The 18,668-nt window shown below is 38.2% G+C and overlaps 1 protein-coding gene across 2 annotated transcripts in view; it reads right to left on the reverse strand.

Annotated features, from left to right (window-relative positions):
• snx19b (sorting nexin 19b) overlaps positions 1–18,668 on the reverse strand; it is a 44,210-nt gene that overhangs the window by 12,485 nt on the left and 13,057 nt on the right. The window lies entirely within an intron of this gene.

Here is an 18,668-nt window from a genome sequence, read left to right on the forward strand (position 1 = left end):
CGAAAATGTGTTTGTCTGAAAAACGATGCACATATGCAACTCGGACAGCTTGGGGGTGAGTAAATCATGGGTTTAATATCATTTTTGGCCGAACTATCCCTTTAACTACCCCCATACCTGACCTATTTGTATATCAACATCTATTTCCATAACAGTACCAGGATATAAACACACACTGTACGTACATACGGCCTTTCTGTTCTGTTACACAATAACAATCTAGCCCAAAGCGGTTTACAACAGTTTAGTAGTAGATGTTTTTAAAAAAATGCTAAATGATTTTAGGTCCAAAACAAGAGCGCCAAGTTGCCAGTCAGCAGTAAAGAGAGTAAAAAAATCTCAAATCAACACACATACGTAACACTTGAGAAGCTCTGATGGAACAAATACTATAGCTGTTTCAAAACAACAAGTAGATCATTTTATATTATTAATGACATTTCTGCCATTTATAAAGCCCAGTTCATGTAGACTGGCACAGCTCTGCGCAGAGACGTGCAATATTAGGGAAGACATTTTTCTAGCCAATAGGAGTGGAAAACAAGACTGCTGGAAGCTCAGTCGAGCCGATTAACTTTAAACTACCCTTTCAAATTTTTATATAAACCTTCATTCCTTCTGACACTCCAAAATATAAAGATGATAACTATATTCCATTTGAAACCGTGCCTAAACTGCATCTTAGATAAACCTGGAAAAACTGATGTGCTGGAACACTAATCCGAGTCTGAAATGTATGGCGTTTCAATGACGAGATGTAAACTGACCGTCTATCATCTCAGACGGAATGGAAAGTGCAGCAACCGAATGAAACAATTTAACGAAAATCAGTTTGACGGCTTTGAACATTATTAATCCAAATTAAGTTTACAGTACGTTCGTTTTATTGAAAAATGAAAGCTGTGGAAACAGAAATCGGAAAGAAAATAGCAATTATGTTACAAATATCTGTGTTATGTTAGATAACATTATAATTTTTTATATACAAGTACATTGTTGTCATCTGCAATTATATTCTGTGCTCATTTTCTGTTTGACCAATATAAATGTTTTTTTTTAATGACATGAGGGTAAGTGCATCGTAATAATCATGTCATTTTGGGGGTCAACTTCTCCTTAACAGCTTCTTAAAACTGAAGGTTATAAAGACCTTAGAGACAAACTAGGAAGCAGACAGGGCCTGTAAAAGTATTTCATCCCCTTCAATGAAGTATTTTAGTAGATCTACGTTTGGCAAAAATCACAGTCTTGAGTCTATCGACGGGTCTCTATCAGATCTGCACATCTGGCAACTACAATATTTTCCTATTTGGTTTCATGGAGTTCATGAGCATTTTACAAGTCTACCAAGAAATTCACAATTGGACTGAGATCTGGACTCTGCACTTGGCCACTCCAGGACATTAACATTGTTGTTTTGAAGACATTCCTGTACAGTTTTGGCTTTACTCTTGCACTCATTGTCTTGTCAGAATACAAATCTTCTCCCAAGTCAAACATGTTTTTGACTCAGTCAGGTTGTCCTCCAGGATATCCCTGCATTTTTCTGGACTTATTTTTCCGCTTTTTCCTAAAAAGGCTTCCAGGGACTGGAAGGCAAGGGAAACATCCTAACAGCGTGAACAAAGGTGAGACGATGTGTTTCTGATGCACTGCGTTCGGCTTAAGCCAGGCATGTAGTTTAGTCTGATAGCCAAAAAGTTCTTAGTCTCTTTAAACCACAGAATCTTCTTCCAGCTGGCCCCACAGTCTACCACATGTTTTGGCAAACCTCGGCCAAGATGTCATATAATATAAAGTTGTTAATGGTGAAGCACCAGCGCTACTTATAAAGTTACGAGCCTTGAAGTTGCCACTGGCGTCTTGGTGGCCACCATCACCAGTCTCCTTCTTATACATCGAAATTGTCTCGTATCCAACTCTGCCTTTTACTTTTCAATAACGTTTTCGCATAATTGGCTTAAAGTGTTTTTTGTTTTTCATGGTGTAAGTAAGTTCTGCATATACTGATGATTCACCAGAACCAAACTTTCCAGACAGAAGTGTATTTATACTACAACAAATTGTAACTTCTTGACCACACACACATCTCGATTGAACTAATAATGTGACTTGTAAAGCCAGTTGGCTGCGTGGCTGATAATTTAGGGGTGTCATAATGAAGGAGCTGAACAGTTTTGGTTTATTTTGAATTTTACACGCAGTTCTTTTAGATCACAGGTCTGATTTCACTTTACGATTAAACAGATTCTGTTGCAGAGAAAAGACACATCAATTTTACTGTAATCCAACGTTGGAAACAACACAACTTTGAATAAAGGTATAATGCTGGCTTTATAAAGTCAATATAATCAGGACAGAGCGAACTAAACTCATGCAAGAGCAGGTGTCTGTAACAGGTGTCTGTTCAGAATAATGCTTGGATATCTTTGTCCAAATAGAGGCAACAAAGGAGACCAATTCAGATGTTATTGTTTTACCAAATGGAGGTAATGATCCATGGGATACAGTATGTGGATCCAAGAGCCAATTTGCACTGTGTAACAATCAAACACTGGATCGTCTGCCAGTTTTTTAAATACGCCATTACAAGTTAGCAGTCCGTTTCAAAACTCAGAGGAATGTTGTACCAAAACACAATGTCTTTCCAAAATCCAAATTATCTGGTTTGTCTCAGACTAATCAATCAATCCTTGCACAGCTATTGCAAAACAAAAACATACTTCCAACCCAGTCTATATTCTAACGTATAAGCTAGAAATAATATATTAATATGGATACCAACACACTTGTTTCAAACGAATCACCGCTGATACATCTACCACACAAAGCCTGAAATGGAAACAACCTTACAAAGACTCTATGGTCCTTTATTCTAAATAGACTTACTGATAGATTCTGCTTTATTTATTCAGAATAGATTCAGTTCTTAAAGATCTGAAAGGTGCTGTGTGTAAATTTTAGCGCCGTCTAAAGGTGAGATGGCGAATTGCAACCAACGGCTCAGTCCACAGTAGAGGTCTTCACAGGTCCACTTATGGCGCTTTTCCATAGTATCCCACGGTTTGGTTTAGTTTGGGTTGGGTCAGCTCACCTCACTTTGGCGTGGTTAGCTTTTCCATCGAGTTTGGGATCACTTCGCATTGGGAGGGATTATAGGCATGTCGTTATATTTGCGCTGCATACTGCTGTGACATCATACAAGTGATGTCACAGCAGTATGCAGCGCAAATATAACGTCACCACGCCAAAGTGAGGTGAGCTGACCTGACCCAAACGAACCCAAACCTAAACTTCGTGTCTAAAAGTTTCACGTTTGCCTCGGACACAGGATGGGTATAATAATAGCGGCATCGGGTCTCAGGTAATTTAAAATAAATGTGTTTATGTCAAACGGACCCAAAAACCCGACCTCTCTCGTGTGGCTGCGTCAATGTGCTTTTCAAACCTCTCCTCTGTTTGCCAAGAGCGCTTGCGACATTGTGTGGCTGGCGGTAGGTTACTTTTCGTTGAGACAGACATGTCAGTCAATTTTAAATGTAGATTTTAGCGATTTCCTGGGTGTCGTCTTCAAACAAACGGAGCAGCTCGTCAAATTGGTTGCGAGACCAGCTGGGTTTCTTTCTGTCTGACTGCTGCGTGCGGGGCTGCAGACTGCACACACGTCAGTGCTATTTAAATTCGGGTCCAGTCGTGTAAAAAAAGCAAATCTCTGTGATATTATGACTGAGTGGATCCCTGACAAAGTTTTTCGAAACGCTCACTTGATCCTGCATATCTCTGGCCGGTACCGGTGATCAGCTCGGATGACGAATCTTGGGTCCCCCGTTCTCAGTCACCCCACTTTCGTAAAGCTGGTGTGAATCCATCCAATCTGCGGATGCCGGATCGGGAAACCCCAATAGTCATGGACCCTGCTAGGGTAGGCCTGGTGAATGCTAGGTCGCTCGCAAACAAAACATTTATTCTAAATTAGTTTTTTTTACTCGCAACTGCCTGGATATACTATGTGTGACTGTAACTTGGATGGGTATTGGTGAGTTTACCCCTTTTTTAAAGGTTTTACCGCCAAACTTTACATACTTTAATTCTTGTGGCTTAATTCTTTGCAAAAGGAAAAACCACCAACAATCAAGAATGCATGATACAAAGGTGTCATGGCTCTACAATCAAAAAAATTTGTTATAATGAAATCTGATGCTGCACAAAATCTAAAAATGTGTCAAGGCCAATGTTTTTACTAATATTTGACATGCCCAAGATTGTGAAAAAGGTGAAAAAAATACAGTTCACAATCACTTTTTTATATTGAAAATCAGTTATTTTGTGTTTTCAAATCAGTGACATCACTTATGAACTTGGCAATTAAAGACTTCACTTTTATGGTCATCAGGTGTCTACACTTTAAAAGGAGAGAGAAAGATGGCGCCAGTGTTTTGGTCGGCTTGCCGTCAGCTCCTACCTGTTCGCTCGTTGTGTGTGTTTGTGTTTCTCCTGTTGTCACTCTTGCAATATACCGATGCCTTACGGACTTATGACCGCTCTATATTGCTACATATCCAAAACTCCTTAGAGACACAATCCGCTGGGAGTCTTGGCCCTCACTTCAGATGCCACCCGACATTCAACGACCCTTCCGCGGACTGCGTTCGCCAGCTTCCATGCTGCATCTCCCACCGCAAGAAGCGGCGCAGGAAGCGAGGAAATCGCGGCGGTGTTCGAGTGCGGATCAGAAACTTTGTGACTGTCTTTCACGCGCAGTCATTGATCTACCAACCTTTAATTACCTCTACAAGTGGCAGAGGCCTCTACCTGACTCGTCGATCATGGGACCCGAGATATTCCTGTCATCTCTCCATTTTACCGGCACGGTCGGCGATGCCCGACTGCCCTGCAGCTCCACCGAGACTTCGCTTCCGAAATGGGGGAGTGAATCCCCGCAGCATTCGTTCCTTGCAACGCTCTCGACTTCCACGTCCTTTGGATTACCTCTCGGCTAAGGTAGCACTATTAAACTGCAGGTCTGTGTCTAACAAAACCTTTATTTTAAATGCCTTTTTTACACAGCGAGATTTGGACATGTTGTTTTTAACGGAGACATGGATTGGCTCCGGTGCTGGCGAGTCATCTGTTTTTGGCGAACTTTGCCCGATAAACTCTTCATTCATAAGCACTCCGAGAAGATCGGGAAGAGGAGGCGGAGTGGCTTTGATTTTTAAAAATCAGCTTAAGGTACGAAAACTTTCTGCTGGGAGCTTTTCTTCCTTTGAAGTACAATGTGTGAAAGTTGAATCTGCTATACCATTGATATGTGCAGTTGTTTACAGGCCTCCCAAATCAGATAATCATTTCATAAAAGAATTTTCAGACTTTTTGTCTCATCATGTAACATCTTATGATCGATTGTTGATTTTGGGTGATTTTAATATTCATGTTTGTTGCCCAGATAAACCTCTGGTCAGTGAATTTTGCCATATAATGGAGTCATTTGGTCTTGTGCAGCACATAAATCAGGCAACTCATGTGCAGGGGCACACTCTTGATTTGATTTTATCTCATGGTTTCTCCATTGATAACATAAGCATTGAGGATGCATCTTTCTCTGATCACATGCCTATTGTTTTCAATGTTACATTATTGAATACATTGTATACAGCTAGAACTGATGGTCATTACTCTCGTCATATTAACCCTTTTACTGCAAATAAGTTTTCTGAATGTTTTTTGGGGACTGATATCACTGCCTCTATAACTGCACATAACCACCCCTCATGTCCTGATGAGCTTATATCATCCTTTAACACATCATGCGTAGCTATTCTTGAATCTGTGGCCCCTCTTAAGCTCAGACGCCCAAATTTTAAATCTCAGCAGTGGCTTGACGATTCCACCCGCCATCTCAGGCAGATATGTCGAAGAGCAGAGCGTAAGTGGAAAACTGACCACCTCTCAGTCTCATTAGAAATATACAGAAATTCCCTGGCAAATTTTCAAACTGCAGCTAAAAAAGCCAGGGCTAAGTATTTCTCTGACATTATTAGCAAACATTCCCAGCGCCCCAAAGTTTTATTCAACACTATTAATTTAATTGTTAACCCACATGTCCCTTCTGAGGTCGAAGCATCTACAAATACCTGTGAAGAGTTCTTGAAATTTTTCACTGAGAAAATTGAACACATTAGAACACAGCTCATTCCGGTTGTAACTGATAAACCACTATATTCTAATGCTAGAGCAACTTTTGATCAATTTCAAGCAGTGTCTTACAATGAACTATGGGACATTGTAAAGCAAATGAAACCAGCAACAGCTCCACATGATCCTATCCCTGCACAGATTATAAAGGATGCGTTTGACGCTATAGGTCCCTCTATTCAATTTATTTTTAACTCCTGCCTTATCACTGGCACAGTTCCCATATGTTTCAAGCATGCGGTTGTCCAGCCTATGCTAAAGAAATATAACTTGGATGGAAAATGTCTTAATAATTATCGGCCAATTTCAAAATTGCCATTTCTATCAAAAATTTTAGAAAAGGTGGTTTTAACACAGTTGCTTCCCTATCTCAACTCAATAGAGATTCTAGAGCCATTTCAATCTGGATTCAAAGCACGTCACAGCACTGAGACAGCCCTGTTAAAGGTGACAAACGACCTGTTGCTCACTCTTGACTCAGGTGACTACGCCATTCTGGTCCTGTTGGATCTTAGCGCTGCATTTGACACCGTAGATCATGGTATATTATTAGAACGTCTCGAACAATGGGCTGGCATAAAGGGTACAGCACTTAACCTTTTCCGTTCCTACCTTCAACAAAGGTCTTGTTCAATATCCATAGGCCAATATTCCTCATCCACTGCCCCTGTGTCTTATGGGGTCCCCCAGGGATCTATTTTAGGTCCAATACTTTTTTGCCTTTACATGCTTCCCCTGGGTAACATTATCAGAAAATGTAATATCTCATTCCATCTTTATGCGGATGACACTCAACTGTACATCCCACTTAAAACCAGCAGCTCCTTGCAGCCTCTTTTGGACTGCCTGAAAGAAATAAAAAATTGGATGACTAATAATTTTTTACAGTTAAATGACAACAAAACTGAAGTAATTGTTTTTGGTCCTTCAAAATCAAAAAATTATTTCACTGGCAACCTTGGTCCTCTGGCTCCTTATGTTAAATCCCATGCACGTAGCCTGGGTGTCATTTTAGATTCCAATCTGAACATGTACAAACAAATTTCATCTGTTGTTAAGAATAGTTTTTATCAATTGAGAATAATCTCCAAACTCAAGCCTGTTTTGTCATACAAAGATCTGGAAAAAGTCATCCATGCTTTCATAACATCCCGCCTAGACTATTGCAACTCTCTTTACGTTGGTCTCCCTTCGACACTAGTAGCACGGCTTCAGATGGTCCAAAATGCAGCGGCTAGACTACTCACAAACACAAAAAAACATGAACACATTACACCTGTCCTGGTCTCCTTGCATTGGCTACCAGTCCAGTTTAGGATACAATTTAAAGTACTTTTGATGGTTTTTAAATCTCTTCACGCCTTGGCCCCTAGTTACTTGGCTGATTGTATCCATTATGTAGCTCCCAGCTCACGCAGATCTTCAAGTCAAGGTCTTCTCCATGTCCCACGGTCCAGGCTTAAGCAAAAAGGTGATAGAGCCTTTTCTATTGTTGGCCCCCAGCTGTGGAACCAATTGCCACTTGATATTATAAATGCGTCTTCGATAACCATTTTCAAAGCCAGGCTAAAAACACACCTATTTAAAGTGGCTTTTACTGTGTCTTAACTGTCCTGTCCCGTTTGTCTGTAGTATATTGTTTTTCTTGATTTTGTCTTAAATTTCTGAGTGCTACTTTTAATTATTTAATTTTATTACTTTGTGCACTATGTACAGCACTTTGGTCAGCGCAAGCTGTGTTTTAAATGTGCTATATAAATAAATTTTACTTACTTACTTACTAAAGAATTTAAAAATTATAAAAATTTTGTAAACATTTGGTAGAAAAAAATTCATCAGATACATTTTTACAGAAGTTTAATTTTTAAATTTTTTTCGCCACTAACAAAACGAAAGGTAAAGAAATCGAAGGGTTAAAAACATTTTAAGTGTCGGTGCTTGACTTCGTATTCATATGCATGTTTTGAACTTAATGTTTTTAAACTGGGTTGTGTAAATCGGTGCAATGTGCCGTGGTTTACCATCCACCAAAATACAGCAAAGATTTTAATGACTTTTTGGATTTTTTGGCTGGTATAATGCCAAATTATGACAGTGGTATTGTTTGTTGGAGATTTTATTAAACCTTTTTGCTGTCCTTCAAATCCTCTTGTCAATGACTTCTCTCATTGACAATGACTCTAGACCTCATTTAATATTTTAATTTAGTGCAGCATGTCACTCTCCCCACACACAATAAAGGGCACACATTAGATTTGGTTTATCATGCGGCCTGCCAGTTTGCAATATTGAAACATGTGATGCTACTTTTTCTGACCAAACGCCTGGACTGTGTGAAATTTAAATTTTTCGAAACTACCTATTTTTGGATTGTCTAAATACTGAGGAGGTAACTTCTTTGTTTTATTCCACCTGCCAAAACATTTTGGATACTGTTGCGCCATTCAAGACGTGTGCTAAACCTAAAGTGGAACCATGGTTAAATGATATCAAATGTGCTGCAAGACTGGAATGTAGGAGAGCCGAACACCGATGGAAAAAAGACAGGCTGCAGATATCTTTTGACATTCTTAAGTAGAGTTTGCACAAATATCAGCAAACTGTCAATAATGAAAAATCTAGATACTTTCCAGATATTATCTGCAAAAACTCTCACAAGCCACGTGTTCTGTTGATTAATGCTGTTGTGAACACTTCAAAATCAATGGGCTTGGAATTTTCTGCTGAACTATGTGAAGGGGTTTTTAATTTTTTTTTGTTGAGAAGGTTGCTTCTGTAAGAGCAAACTGCTTCCGTCGATCAATCTCTTTCTACTGTTTGATCTGCTGTTTTTAATCAATTTGAACCCGTCTCTTTTGCTCTCCTAAGAGATGTCCCTGTCAAAATGAAATCCTCTGCCTGTTGCTTAGATATCTTCCCCTCATATTTTTTAAAAGATTTAATTGATGTTCTTGGTTCTAATATCGTAAATAGCAGTCTGGCCTAAGAAGTTGTGCCTCAGAATTTTAAACTTGCAATAGTGGAACCATTAATCAAGAAAGCAAATTTGGATACCTCTGTACTTGGAAATTTCAGACCTATTTCAAGGCTCCCATTTTTTTCAAAAATGCTGGAGAAAGTTGTTTTTATACAACTGCAGTCTTTTGTAGAGTTAAATGCATTTCAAGAATTTTTTCAAGGGTTTTAAATCTCTTCAAAGCACATAAACTGCCCTGGTTAAATTGTATAATGACCTGTTACTTGCTACTGACATGTGATTATGCTATTCTCATGTTCCTTAATCTAACGGCTACATTTCATACTGTTGATCATAAAATCCTGATCTCTAGGTTAGTTTAAATCTAATTTATCTGAGAGAAGTTTTTTAGTTTGCCTTGGGGATTTTGAGTCCTCTTTGGCACATCTTTCATGTGGAATCCCTCAAGGTTCCATTCTTGGTCCTATTCTTTTTTCATTATACTAACTCCCATTAGGCTCTATTTTCAGAAAACGTGAGATTTTGTTTCATTGTTTCACAGATGATACACAGCTTTATCTGCCATTAAAGAGGAAATATTCATACTCCATTGCACCATTGCTTGAGGATGTCAAAACTTGGATGGTGTTAAAATTTGTATCATTTTATGAGGGGAAAACTGATGTTATACTGTTTAGGCCTGGCGGTGCTTGTGAGTTTCCAATTTAGATTTGGGTGTTTTATGTTCATATGTGAAGTCTTCTGTGAAAAATGTAGGTGTTAAATAAGATGGGGATTTTAAACTGAACAAACAGATTAATTTAGTAATTAAGTCCAGTTTTTTCCAATTGAGGCAACTATCCAAAGTTAAGCCTTTTCTTTTGTTTAGTGACTTTGAGAGTGTTACACATGCTTTTATTTCTACCCGTCTTGACTATTGTAATGGCCTCCTTGTGAGCATTAATCAAACTTATCTTTCACGTGTACAGATGGTACAAAATGCTGCTGCTCGCCTATTGACTGGTAATCGTAAGCATGAACACATCACACATATTCTTGCATCTGTACATTGGCTTCCCATACATTTCAGAATTGATTTTAAGATCTTTGTGTTCGTTTTTAAAGGATTACATGGGTTAGCACAAAAGATTTATTAAAGCCTCACACTCCAGTAAGAGCTCTTAGGTTGGCCAATCATGCTCTCTTGGCCGCTTCTAGGATCAGGCAAAAGGGGGGGAATCAAGCTTTTGCGATGGCAGCCCCAAAACAGGGGAACAGTTTGCCATTAAAATGTAAGATAGGTCCAAACACTTTCCATTCTTAAATCAATTATTTTATAGGCTAGCTTTTAACTCAGTTTGAGAACTGTTCTTTATGTTCCCTATGTTTTATTATTACTGTAATGTTGCTTTTGTTCCATGTTGTTGTTTGTCTATTTTTAGTGCTAGTTTTTGTTCTAAATTGTGAATTTTTTGTCTGTGCAGCACTTTGTAACACACTTGCTGTTTAAAAAAAAATGCTATATAAATAAACTTTGACTTAACTTAAGAACAAAAATGTTACACAATGCATCTTTAAGTACTTTAAGGGTTCAACTGCGACACAACTGTATACGTAATCTTATATAATCTAGATCAGGGTTTAATCATAAAATGTAAATAAATAACCCTAAAATGAAAAATTTGAATAAAACATATTTACTAACAAATCCAATAATAGCAATAACCATGTAAAATTCTTCTAATAAAAATTTTGAAATGTCTAAAAAGTAAACATGCAAATGTGCTATCAAATTATTGAAATAATTACTTGAAATCTCAGGGGGTACTTCAAGTAAATAATTTTAGTCAAGGGGGTTCGCTGACAAAGTTTCAAAACTCCTGATCTAGTTGACTGGCAAATGATAGAGCATTTTGCTTTTGTGATCACTGAAGCTCATCCAGTAGGAGTTAAAGTAAGACATTACGCTTCTGTCAATGCCTATTCAGCTTGAATATCTCCAATCAGATAAAACACTTGAACAATAACAACACTGTTTTAGTTGCAATCTAATTGTGTTGTTAAGGTCAACCCAAATAAAATGAATAGCCCTTTGTCACAAATACACACAGTCTTTCCTCACAAGGTCTAGTATGTTATAACCGAACAAAGAACAGAAAATCAGACGATATTGTAAAAGGACTTCATTGTGAATTGCAGGGGTTTTGTAAACCCAAAGGGGTTTATTTTGCACTAGCCAGCTATCTGTTTTTCATTCTGCTTATTACACGCTTGCTTACCAACTAAACAAATAAATGTGCATGAAATATTGATTTTGATATTGACCTGAAACTAGCACAGTGCCGAAAATTAATTTTAAATTATAGAGTTTATTATACAAAAACGACAATTATTTGACCCCTAAATACAATAAATGTTTCTGAAAGCCGTGTAATAGAAACATATTAATTTAATCAAGAATACCCTGAGAAAATGATAAATAACAGATCACAGTGTTATGAACCTCTGGTCATAACCATTACAAAATTCTAAAATTGACTTTGGACTTCTCTGCAGTCTAAAAAAATTAAAACATAGTTGAAATGAACCACCATGTGCATGATCAAAAGCTAATTTACAAAAAAGAACAATGAAAAAATAAAAATGATTTTTGGAGGTTGAGAACTAAGTTTGAGGGAATGATTTGGGAATTTTTAAGTCGCCACAGAGCAGCATTGTGAACTTATAGGATAAAAACTTAGTTTTATGTGAAATAACAGTCGTGGGTCATCTCTTATGCTTAAAGAGATCAGGCCAGCAACCTGTTTAAAGTTATATGTACCGAATTCTCCTATTTATTACAATTACCACACCATAAAATTCAGATTCATCATATGTGCCCTTAGGTTTATATATATTCACCTTATGAACATGTCCTCTAAAATGGCCATCACGATATGCCAAATATCAAAATAGACATGAATCAGTGTGGCCTATTAAAATGTGAGAGATATTTCTACTACTTATTAACATATGTGACCCTGGACCACAAAATGGGTGTATTTGTAGGATTAGCCAACAATACATTGTACAGGACAAAATTTTAATTTTTAAATGCCAAAAATCATTAGGATATTAAGTAAAGATCATGTTACATGAAGATACTTTGTACATTTCTTACCATAAAAATACCAAAACTGTATGTATTATTAGTAGCATCATGCGTTTATTTGGATAACCTTAAAGGGACACTCCACTTTTTTTGAAAATATGTTAATTTTCCAGCACCCCTAGAGTTAAACATATGATGTTTACCGTTTTGGAATCCATTCAGCTGATTTCCGGGTCTGGTGGTATCACTTTTAGCATAGCTTAGCATAATCCATTGAATCTGATTAGAACGTTAGCATTGAGCTAATACGGGAGAATGAGTATAGTTCCTAGTCATATCTGACTAGAAAAAGAAACTTTTAATTTTCCGTCTGTCTTAGTACACGATGTAACTACAGAAGAGTCAAGTTTTAAATAGGAAAAATATCGAAAATCTTTGGTTATTTTTTAGCGCGATGTTAATGGTCTAATCAGATTCAATGGATTATGCTAAGCTATGCTAAAATTGGTACCATCAGACCCGGAGATTGTCTGAGTGGATTCCAAAGCGGTAAAAATCAAATGTTTAACTCTAGGGGGGCTGGAAAATTAGCATATGTTTTTTTTAAAGTGGAGTGTCCCTTTAAAGGTGATTTTCTCAATATTTAGTTTTTTCACCTCCTGATATTTTAATAATTATATCTCAGTCATATCTTACAAACCATACATCAATGGAAGGCTTATTTATTAGGCATGTATAAATAATGTATAAATCACAATTTTAAAAAATTTACCCGTATGACTGGTCTTGTATTTCAGGGTCACAAATTGTATTAATCAGAAGACACTGCCACCAAGTGGCTTTACAGACATGTTAAATGGCCTCTCAAACCCCTCCTGAAGATCTACCTTCAAGCAGCTTGGATCCAGCTTTAATCAAACCCACCTGAGCCGGATAATCAGGGTCTTTAAGTTCCCTGAAAATGCCTGGTAGGTGTGTCGCCTCTGATCTGATGCAGAAATCGGCACCACATTGAAATGTCAGAACTTGTTATATAATAGCAGATGTTCACATGTTTGTCTGGGGTAGTTACTTTTAGTCAAAGTTGGTGCGGTCATTTCCGAGTAGCGGGCTAAAAGTTATTTATATTTATATCATATGGGAACTAAATATCGTTCATCATTGTTAACATTCCACTGTTGTTATCGAGGGTACAGAGGTATGATTAAAAATAAATCTCTCCGGTGGACCGATCCTTGTTACCGAAACTATCCTGTCCCTAATCCATTGCTAATAAAAGCACAGTTCACTTTAAAGATATTGCTGTCCATATGGGACACTTTGCAATAGCATTTCATCAGAAGCATCCTGTCTGAGGTCTGTGCGGCAGAACGTGTACATTTCCATGTGGAAACTCCTTTGGATAATTAGGCAGACGAAGACATCCGGACCAGGGCTAAAAGGGCTGCAGATGACGGATGAGCAAACTAATTTCTTCCCTCGGTTGATGTCCGCTGTGTCTGTCTGCGCTGAGGCACAAGCAGCTGCTGGCTCGTTTTTCTGTCGTGCTTGTTTCCACACGATCACATGTTGCCGAGCCTGACCGGCGTGTTTTATTTAGATTGTTACAGCATATGCTAGTGATCATCTAATGTTGCAGCCTCATGGGGCAGGTGTCACATTTTAACAGACCAATTAAAAGCTAAATTGTGAATGACAGATTGGGTGGGGTGTCCGTAAAAAAATGTTTTGCAAAATGTGGTTACTGTTGTAATGTTGAATATTGTTTATTTATGTCCAATATATGCAATCCTATAAACAGTGTCAATTTGGAATGACCACACAATGCAGTGCATTACAAAATATGGTACTGTGTATAAGTGAAATAGAAAATTAGAGCTTAAACCTTACATAAACATACACTCACCTAAAGGATTATTAGGAACGCCATACTAATACTGTGTTTGAGCCCCTTGCGCCTTCACAACTGCCTTAATTGTACATGGCATTGATTCAACAAGGTGCTGAAAGCATTCTTTAGAAATGTTGGCTCATTTTGATAGGATAGCATCTTGCAGTTGATGGAGATTTGTGGGATGCACATCCAGGGCACGGTGCTCCTGTTCCACCACATCCCAAAGATGCTCTATTGGGTTGAAATCTGGTGACTGTGGGGGCCATTTTAGTACAGTGAACTCATTTGAAGAAACCAATTTGAAATGATTTGAGCTTTGTGACATGGTGCATTATCCTGCTGGAAGTAGCCATCAGAGGATGGGTACAAGGTGGTCATGAAGGGGTGGACATGGTCAGAAACAATGCTCAGGTAGGCCGTGGCATTTAAACGATGCCCAATTGGCACTAAGGGGTCTAAAGTGTGCCAAGAAAACATCCCCCACACCACCACCAGCCTGCACAGTGGTAACAAGGCATGATGGATCCATGTTCTCATTCTGTTTACGCCAAATTCTGACTGTACCATCTGAATGTCTCAACAGAAATGAGACTCATCAGACCAGGCAACATTTTTTCAGTCTTTAACTGTCCAATTTTGGTGAGCTCGTACAAATTGTAGCCTCTTTTTCCTATTTGTAGTGGAGGTAAGTGGTGCCCGGTGGGGTCTTCTGCTGTTATAGCCCATCCGCCTCAAGGTTGTGGGTGTTGTGGCTTTACAAATGCTTTGCTGCATACCTCGGTTGTAACGATTGGTTATTTCAGTCAAAGTTGCTCTTCTATCAGCTTGAATCAGTCGGGTCATTCTCCTCTGACCTCTAGCATCAACAGGGCATTTTCGCTCACAGGACTGCCACATACTGGATGTTTTTCTCTTTTCACACCATTCTTTGTAAACCCTAGAAATAGTTGTGCGTGAAAATTCTAGTAACTGAGCAGAGTGTAAAATATTCAGACAAGCCCTTCTCGCACCAACAACCATGGCATGCTCAAAATTGCTTAAATCACCTTTCTTTCCCATTCTGACATTCAGTTTGGAGTTCAGGAGATTGTCTTGACCAGGACCACACCCCTAAATGCATTAAAGCAACTGCCATGTGATTGGTTGATTAGATAATTGCATTAATGAGAAATTGAACAGGTGTTCCTCATAATCCTTTAGGTGAGTGTATATTATATCTTATATTAATGAAACTACACTATACAAGGAGATTAATTTTCTATTTATTTGCAATTTTACAACACTGTTACACAAAGTTGGCATTGTTGTATCCCAAAAAAGTGTCTTCTTTTTTGTCACATCTATAACGCATGTATATTTTCCTCATCTGAATTAGAAAACATGAGTATAGACTGACATGTTTCAAGTCTGGTCTCTATCATTAGGGGTTTAGAAAATATAAACAGATGGTTCAATATATTGTTAATAAATGCATCCTCTGAGAAAATATTAAAATTTTTGACTCTAACTGCAAATCCATAACGCTGGAATTGCCCATATGAATTTTTTTAAGAATAAAGCAACATTTCAAGAATGTGAAATTGTGCACTTAGTCCCCAGCTGAAGTAATGTATTAAGTAATTCAAGTAATGATTGTAAACGAAATGCAGATGTTGATATCAAGACATGGAAGAAGCGTTAATCGTATCTAATACAAAACAAAGCCTTTTACTTAAAAGCACTTTAATAAGCACTAAAATAGCTTTAAAAAACTTAAATAGCTTTAAAAAAAGTGTCTGCACGACTAACTATACAAACTTTCATAGGGCCAAACCTGTTTCAGATGTAAAACAGTGATTAGTCTGTAAGTAAATTAGTAGCGATTTACTAAGCAATTGTAAACGTAAGCTATGCGACTGCAGATCTTAAGATAGAAGGCCAGGATTTCCTAACCTGATGTTTTTAATTATTCATAACAAACAATCCAACATAAAAGGTCAATGTCAAAACCGTCTTGCAGTTGCACAATTGGCTGCACAGTTTGCAAGAAGTAATATGGCGGTGTTTACACTGGTGAGCTAACTTAGTAAACTAAACAATTCATGAGGAAAATTACTTGCGTAGTTTATCTCCATCACCTCAATGTACCAAGAGAGTAAAAAGTATCCCACTAGAAAATGTAGTCACCTTTGCCATATGCACCAAAAATGTCCACATACAGACGCTTCTGATCGTATCAAGATGGGAGTTCTGATTGTTCCAAAGCACCTCTCCACAAAACTCCCAAAAACAAATTTAATATTACTAGCACAATCCAAACGAAGAAATAATTGCGAAGATGATAAATGCATGTTCTTAGAAAGATATTACGGCAGCTGGGAAACCAAAATGAACCAGATTACGGTGGTTGACATGCTTTTCCATCCAGAGATAAATGACTGCAGTCCAGCCAACAATATTGTGGTATGATACTGAACCAAGTCTTAAGAGGCTGTGGGATACATTCAGAAATGTTCTCCTGTGGGATACATTCAGAAATACACCAGACTGTCACAACTGAGACAAATCAGATATTAATCCACGCACTAAGCCATTTTGGTTCCGCAAGTATTTTTCCCATTTTTTTTAAGGAAAGCAAAACATGCAGACATAAATAAGTAGCTTAGTTAAGGTACGGAATGCCATTACGTTCTCCGAAGTGCATCTTGGAAGTGGGGGCTTTGTTTACTGCAATTTTCTGATTGGTTAGATTTTCTCTGCAAGTTCAAAGGTAGTTTAGTTCATTAACAAATATTCTGTTGATAACCAATCCTTTAAAATTCAAGCAGAAATAGTCTGAAAAGTCTATGCTCTGTGTGACCCTGTCTGTAAAATCCCAACACATCGTAATTCATACGAATTTTACACTAATTTGTATTTTTGTACGATTTGCTGTCGCTCCTGGGACGTTGGGGTTAGGCGTGGTTTTAATTATTGCTTTTTATGATAATTGTACGATTCATTTCATATGAATTCATACGAATTAACCAACTTGTAAAATACATACAAATTCCTGTAGGATCAGGCTTGAAATCCAGGATCAATTATCAGTGATGCCCTTACGAGTCATCCAAAAAATGGTGGGTTGTTTATACATTGATACTTTAAAGTGATGCCCGGGTCAATCAAATTGTGAGAATAGGAACGTCAAAGTTTGACTTCAATCATTGATTTTACATAGACATGAGCTGTGTCTGAAACTGCCTACTTCGGTACTATATAATAGGCGAAAAGCAGTAAGTGAGGCAAATAGTATGTCCGAAATCGTAGTATTCGATGACCAGATGACCTACTACTTTCGGCAAGATCCTGAAGTGTTCATTTTGATAGACACTTTACTATCCCATCAGCCCCCGGGAGAGGAGTTATCCACCGAAGAAGAAGAAAAAGAAAAAGGAGGAGAGGTGTTTTCATTCAAAAATGTCCGAAAATTTTTATTTTCTCTTTTTTTTAATGTCTGAAAGTGGTAACACGGCTCTATTCAAATGCAAAAAAAAACAGTACTGTGCAAAAGGCCATCACCACCAGACTTGTTGTTTTAGGTTGCATTTACACCAGCCGCGGTAGAGGCGGCAAGCGCAGGTGATTTACATGTTAAGCCAATGCAAAGACGCGATTACACGCGCATTTTTAAGGCCGTTTCACATGGTACGTGGCAACCACGAGTGTTTAGTTCTTTTTCAATAGGAGACGTGCGGAAAGCAGCAAAACGGGGGCGGTTACAGAGGTGAAGTGGAGTTGGTCCACACGCCTTGCTCGTGCACCCAAAATTCTGTTCCTTCTCCGGACATGGTACTTCATGACAGCCGCCGTTGAAGATAAACAAAGTTGCACTAAATGCTGCACAAAACGCTTCCAATACAAGAGAAAAGCTGAAGCCGCGTGGCAATTTTGCCACTTACCACATAACGTGTGAAACGCCCATTATCCTGCGGCGCGGTAAAAAAAAAATCTGAACTTCGAAGGATTTCCGCACCGCGTTAACCAATCAGGACCTTGCTGTAGTAGTGACGTGATTGCAGGAAGCGAGCGGAGGGGCAGAGCCTCCGCAGAGTCGCAGAAGCCCCTCCCATGATGCGCATTTCCACGTGAATTTCTCGAATGACTAGAATTATACACGCGGCTTTCACGCGTGAATGAAGCGTGTGAACTCAAATGTTCAAGTGTCCAACTACGTGCGAATAGCGTGTTTTTGCCGCCTCTACCACGGCTGGTGTAAACACAACATTAGAAGTTTTAATGTCCATCCATATTTATTTTTCAATATATTTTATTAAGATACACACAGAAAATACAGGAAAAATGTAAAAAAAAAGTTATACAATTTTCAGGACTAAATGTCTTCTTTAGGCATCGTCTGTGTTTAGTATGACCTCTCTTGGCACTAAACACATCTTGAGCATTTTGAGCAGAATAAATTAAAGCAACACTATGTAGTTTTTTTACCTTTAAATAATGTCTCTAAAATTATTTCAGTGAAAAGAACAACTTTTAACTGGACAAATTGTACTGTT

The sequence above is a fragment of the Paramisgurnus dabryanus genome, chromosome 8 (assembly GCF_030506205.2).
Source record: "Paramisgurnus dabryanus chromosome 8, PD_genome_1.1, whole genome shotgun sequence".
NCBI classification, from domain to species: Eukaryota; Metazoa; Chordata; class Actinopteri; order Cypriniformes; family Cobitidae; genus Paramisgurnus; species Paramisgurnus dabryanus.